Here is a 6541-nt window from a genome sequence, read left to right as displayed (position 1 = left end):
AATCCATGCCTGGATGGCGTGAAAGTGGAATGGGAACAGGCAGGATCACACCATACCACACACATGAGAATCATGGGGAAAAGAAACTGGAATTTCTCAGTGATTAATAGCTCTCACCATCATCTACATGCCAAGCCCAGGTCCCATCAAAGGAGCGCATGCACTCTATTTGAAGTTATTTCTCTCCCAGGAACTGCTGTAAGGGGCACCTGGGTGGCTCACTCGGTTAAGTGTCTGACTCCTGATTTTGGCTCAGATCATTCTCTCAGGGTTGTGAGATCGAGTCCCGTGTCAGGCTCCACACTGGGGCATGGAGCCTGCTTGAGATTCTCTCTCTCCCTCTCCCTCTGTCCCTCCCTCCCACATGCACTCTCTCACTCTCACACACACAAAAAAAGGGGGAGCTGTTGTAAGAATCATAAAGGAAAAGAAGGTGGCTAAGACCCTGTATCAGCTGCAAGTCACAGAAAAACCAATTTCAAATGGTCAATGGGGTAATTTTCTCGCCCAAAAAGAAGTCCAAAAGAAGGATGTTTCCAGAATTTGTTAATTCAGCAGCTCAGGACCTATTCTCTTCCATCTCTTCCGTATTCTCGCTGGGATGTGTTCAGACCCATACATTTAGGGACACAGGAGGCGGTCACCGTTGCAGCCATCATGTACAGACTAGACATCAATAACCAAACGAAAAGGGACCATTTCTTTCCTGTGCAGGTCTTTATAAGACTGAAGCAGCTTTTCCCAGAATGCCCCCAACCAGCAAACTTCCCTTTCCAGAACTAGCTCCCATGCCCCTTCATGAACCACCCATGGACAAGGGAGTGAGGGAAAGAATGCCCCTGAAGAGGTGCAATTGGAGAAGAGACAAGAAGCCCCTGGCCCAAGGTGGCATTTCTTCAAGTCCCTCTGTCCCGCACTCAACTCTCTGACCTGTTAGTCAGTCTTCCTAACTCTGGCTGCAGACCCTTCCTCTGGGACCTGGTTTTTATCTCCCTGCTTCCCTCTCTTGATTTATACTAATTAGTAGCAGAGTTGGCTCCCCGCCTGATATTCTCACTGCTAAATCAAGATTTTGAACACACGAAACTTCATGGTGACAGAAAGCCCTAATAAACGAAGACAATAATAGACAGCAGGCCCCAGTAATAAGGTAGTCTGAGGAACCATCTACGAAAGAAGCCAAACTCCCAAGATAAAAGGTAAGAACTAGAAAGGAGCATGGCCTGGGATTATAACAGTTTTGTTTTTTTTTTTTTAAAGCATTTCATGCATGTCCTTTTGTGCACTGAGTTGAAATCTGCAATGAGAAATAAGTTATTCAAAACAGGACAAGTATAATTTTTTTTACAATACATCTATCCTCTGCCAACCCCTCGAGCTCTCTCTAATAACTTCCAGTCTGCATCCCCAAAAAAAAAAAAAACTCAGTCTTCTGTTTTTATCTGTAGCTTTGTGAAATTTAGATATAGAGTGTGGCTCTTCTTTACACTAAAAAGTGCCTATAAATGTGCAGTTCAGTTGATATGTAATAGAGACTAAAAAAATAAATAAATAAAAGGCATTTTCTCCCTTTGTCTCCTTCACCATCCCTGCATGTTTGTGCATAATTTGTGTTTCCTCTTACCCTCCCCTGCACCTCTGTGACCACATGTTCCTGACAGATAGAGAATATCCAGGTGGCCTGGTCCTTGGAAACTTGTCAGATGTTATTCAAAGCAATAAAGAACACATCATACAAGTCTTTGGTATATTGTTACAGGGAAACGCTGTTTAGACTTTACTAATTGGGAATTTGTGATAATTTGAGGAAGGGCTGGCTGAAGTTAACCTTTGTACTATCTATGGGAAAAAAAAAAGTTCACTGAAGTTCTGAATAGTGTAAACAAGATTGGAAAGGGCATAATTATCTACTTAAAAGAGCCAGTTGTTTTGAAAAGCTTTAGAAGTATCCTTTTACATACAAACAGGGTAATTATGATTTAAACAAAGGCTGGCCTGTTTCTAAGCCTTCTTTGAAATGTCAATTACAAATTACACTTGTTTATTCATCAAGGCAAAACCTAGCCCTGTGTACCAGGCAACAGTTGGTTAGCTGGCTTCCACTTACTCTATTTGAAAATAATAAACCTAAAGTTCTTTTAAAGTAGTATAGTTTAATTCAAGCTTCTCACTAATCCAGACAGGTGGCCCATCCTACAGTGTGGGTGAAGATTTACCAAGTCCTCACATACGACAGTCGGGAATGCACGGAGTGACAAGTGCCTTCACTAACTTAGTGGAAGAGTTGGCTGATACAGAAAAATCTCCAAAGAAAGCAACCTCAGGGCGGTGGCTTTTATTTTGTATCTTAGTAAGAAACACATTTTGCATTGCAACTCAGTCCGCACACCCTAAAATCGAAACAATACTTACCTTTATTATGTACAATGCACTGTTATTTTCTATTTATTTTTTAATAAATGTTAGTCGCAACCGTCTAAATTAATTCCACAATCCATGAATGGATCGCTGTTTCAGAAACACTGGGATCTGCGGGGAGATAGTTCTCCATCCTGAGAAAAAGGGGTGGGGCTGGGGAAGAGCTGTGGTTGCTCCTGGTTTCCTTGGCAGTGTCCTCTCTAGCTCTCCACTCACATCCTTGGCCACCAACCTCACTGCTCGAGTCACTACTGCCTCTTGTTCCTGGACGCTGCAGAGCTCATTTCTACCCTCACCAGCTTCCAGCCAAGTTTCCAGTCCCCCCAGTTCCCACCCCTCCCCCTTTTTTTCAAAAGACCACCCACCCTGAGTTTCCCCCGATCTGTGGATAAGCTGGCCAAGCTTACAATGGCAGACGAGGTGAGCTGATGCTGTAAGGCCTCTCCACTCAACAGTGGGCACCCTCCCCAGCTTAACTGCTCCCATCTCTGATTCTTGGCCCCATTTTCCACTAACAGTCCTTCTCTGGTCTCTGGACTCAGTTTGGTATTTGTATCTCCCAAGTTCTTATCTAATTGCTCTCCATTAAGAACATGGATAACTTATTATCATCACGGTAAAAACGACATCTTTGTGGCCAGACAAAACCCAAGACCCAGCTCCTCCACGCTCACCAGCTGTGTGACCTTGGGTGGGTCATTTAAATTCCCTGAACCTCAATTTAACCATCTATAAAATTGGGAAGATATCTATTTTGCAGGCTTGTGAAGGATAATAATCCTTATAAAATGCTTACTTTGGTGCCTGGCACATAACAAACATTCTCTAAATGTTGCCTATTACCAGTATTATTGTTGCTGTTATCATTGGCTTCTCCCACCAAAACCGCACCACTCCTGGAGGGCAGATACTGGTTCTGAGTTTGAGACTGCGCACCCTGTAGGCACAGTCCCCGTTCCGCATTCCCCACCCCGTCTCCAAATACCTTCTGTGTGATACTCTTATTCTTCCCCATATCCATCTCAGTTAGACCCTTGCTTCCATCCCATAGTTCTCTGCATCGCAGTTCTTGACAAGAATTGTGATGCTTGATGTAAGTGGACAGAGGTCAGTTCTTATCATTTAGCTGCATGAAGGGACCACAGAGAGGAGGCGAGCCCAAGAATTCCATGCCTCCCCTCAAGCAAGCTACCCCAACAGGTTACAACCTTCTACCCTGAAAACCAGAGGCAGCCTACTTTATCCCATGCAGCAAGGGGGGACTGACAAAGGGACTGTATAGCCCAGGGACCCCATCCTGACAGCTCACCCCAGGCTCTGCGTACAAGCAACACCCAGCCACGACTAGTGTTTGCAGCCCTGGTTTCATGAACCATCTGCCACCTCACAGGTATTGTTTCTCGCTCAGTAATCCAGTTCCAACGTGCCTGGCTATACTTTTGCTCCTCCCCTATGATGTCCTTGCCTTATTCCATTGATTCCATGATTTCTCTCTTTGGCTTTGGGTGTCCTCCCACCTGTGTTTGGCCTCTGTTTTGCTTTAATGTACTCACAGATTACCCTAAATGTCCTCACATCGATAGCCCCTGGTTTAACTCAATCCTGATTCCTTCTTCTACCCCCCGGCAATCTCCTACCCCCTCAATCTGTTCTAGACCTATGGACAAGAAAAGTGGCAGTCTGTGATATGACTCTTCAGATAATAATGCCATTGGTTCATATTCTAGATCCACAAGCGAAACATTTGGGGCATGGGTCCTTGCTCTGTTATCTGGAAAATAGTCCTCATCCTCCTTTTTCTGGTAAGATTATAACTGCTTGGACATCACTTATGGCTGTGTGAGAGGTGGTGAGTGACTTGAAATCAGGATCTTTCATCTTCAGAGAATAATGACTAAGATCATTGTAATTAAGAGCCCAAACTCTGAAGCCAGACATCGTGGGTCTAAATCCTGTCCCTGCAACTTGCTATTATAGCTTGAGCTTAGGTTGTTTTTTTTGGGCGGGGGGGCTTCTGCCTGAGAGAATAAAGTCAAGGAGGGTGTCAAGGAGTAAGGGAACTTTTCACGGAAAAGGTTGATGCTTGAGGTATCTCTTGAAGTCCTGCTTTTTGCTCATGGCCTCAGACCTGTTCCAATACTCAGGTAATCTGAACAGTCAGAGAGGCTCCACAAATAAGCTCAAAAATGTCACCCCATGTCCTGGATTCTAGTGGCCTAGTTCCAGTGGTCAGGGGTCCCACATTGCTCCCCCCACCCCACCCAGTTCCCTGTGTTGCAATCAGTTAAGAAAGCTACTATTAGCAGGAGTAACCAAAGTCATAGCTTGTGGTCTCTCTGCCAGTGAGTCATGAAAGTCTTAGTCCTTATCATCAGGCTGCAGTCTTTATCATATTTGTAATACCTAAGTCCTTCCCCAAGATGTAAGCCCTTCTTTGAACTCTAGCCCTGTGACTACAGTCCCTTCTCCTTGCCAGCCAGCCCTCTTCTCTGGAATCGGGGGCCTTCTTTTGCATCCCAGCTGGGGTTCTGCTATCCATCTGGAGAAGGGTCTCCAGAATGGCCACCCATCTAGTAAGTCCTGCCTGAATACCCCATTGCTGGGCTTCCCACTTACCTGAAAAGCCCAACCCCATGTATGTCTAGATTGCGGCTAACTTTTGATAAAGACTCTCTTTGACCCAACTTTAGTCAGGCTCCTCTGAGCCCCCTTTAAGACCAGATCTCAACTTTGGTGTCTGGCCCAGTTTTAGCCAGAATCCTGCTAAGTGAGTTATTGGGAGCCCCCCCACCCTTGATATCTGATCAAGTTTTTCATCCTCTGTCTTTGATGTCTGAGTCCTTGGCTGCCTTTAGCAAGAATCCTGTTAGGTCAGTTTAACAGGAATCCCCCTTCCCTTGATGTCTCTCCTAGTAGTTTTCCATTCACAGACCCCCCTTACCCTGCTCCTTGGCTATCAATCATGACCCCTATTACAATAGTCTTTTTTTTTTTAAGGTATGGTTGATAGATTTATTTTCTTTTATAGCACTTTGTGGCATCATTATTTTTTTAACTCTTCAATCTTAACTTCATTGAGTTATAATCCCAACTTTATTGTATAAGTTTAAGGTATACAGCATGATGATTTGATACACATATATATTGTGAAAGATTACCACAATAAGATTAGTTACCACATGCACCATCTCACATGACTACCGTTTTGTTGTGTGTGGTGAGAACATTTTAGGTTTACTCTTAGGATTTTCAACTAACTAATTGTAATAGCATTGTTAGCTAGAGTTACCATGCTGTACATTAGATTACCCAAAACTTACTCACCTGACAAGCTGAGAGTTTGGACACTTTGACCAACCTTTCCTCATTTTCCCCAGCCCCAGCCCCTGGCAACCACCATTGTATTCTCTGTTTATGTGAGTTTGGTTCGTTTAGATTACACATATAAGTGAGATGATATAGTATTTGTCTTTATCTGACTTATTTAAAAATACGGAACGCTCTACCAATTTGTATGTCAGCCTTGCACAGGAACAACACTAATCTTCCATTGTTCCAATTTTAGTATACATGCTGCCAAGGGGGGACTATAGTTGTCTTGAATAAAGTCTTCCCTACCATATTTAACAAGTGTCAGAAGCGCCTGGGTGGCTCAGTCGGTTAAGCATCTGCCTTCAGCTCAAGTCATGATCTCAGGGTCCTGGGATCGAGCCCCGTGCTGGGCTCCCTCCTCAGGGGGGAGTCTGCTTCTCCCTCTCCCTTCTGGTGCTCTCTCCCTTTCTCTCTCTCTCTCAAATAAATAAAATCTAAAAACAAAAAACAAAGGGGCACCTGGGTGGCTCAGTCGGTTGGGTGTCTGCCTTCGGCTCAGGTCATGATCCCAAGGTCCTGGGATCAAGCCCCACATTGGGCTCCCTGCTCGGCAGGGAGTCTGCTTCTCCCTCTCCTGCTCCCCCTGCTTGTGCTCTCTGTCAAATAAATAAATAAAATCTTAAAAAAAAAAACAAAAAAACAAAACAAAAACAAAAAACAGGTGTCAGAATAATTTTTTCTTTAACATTTGCCATTATCTTTGGAGAATAACCAGGTGGACAGCCCACAGCCCAGCCACCCTCTGGGCCAT

The sequence above is a fragment of the Callorhinus ursinus genome, unplaced genomic scaffold (assembly GCF_003265705.2).
Source record: "Callorhinus ursinus isolate GAN/ISIS: 27379988/994484 unplaced genomic scaffold, GSC_fseal_2.0 scaffold12, whole genome shotgun sequence".
Taxonomy (NCBI): Eukaryota; Metazoa; Chordata; class Mammalia; order Carnivora; family Otariidae; genus Callorhinus; species Callorhinus ursinus.
The sequence above is the reverse complement of the archived record's forward strand: the minus strand, read 5'-3'. Positions refer to the sequence as shown.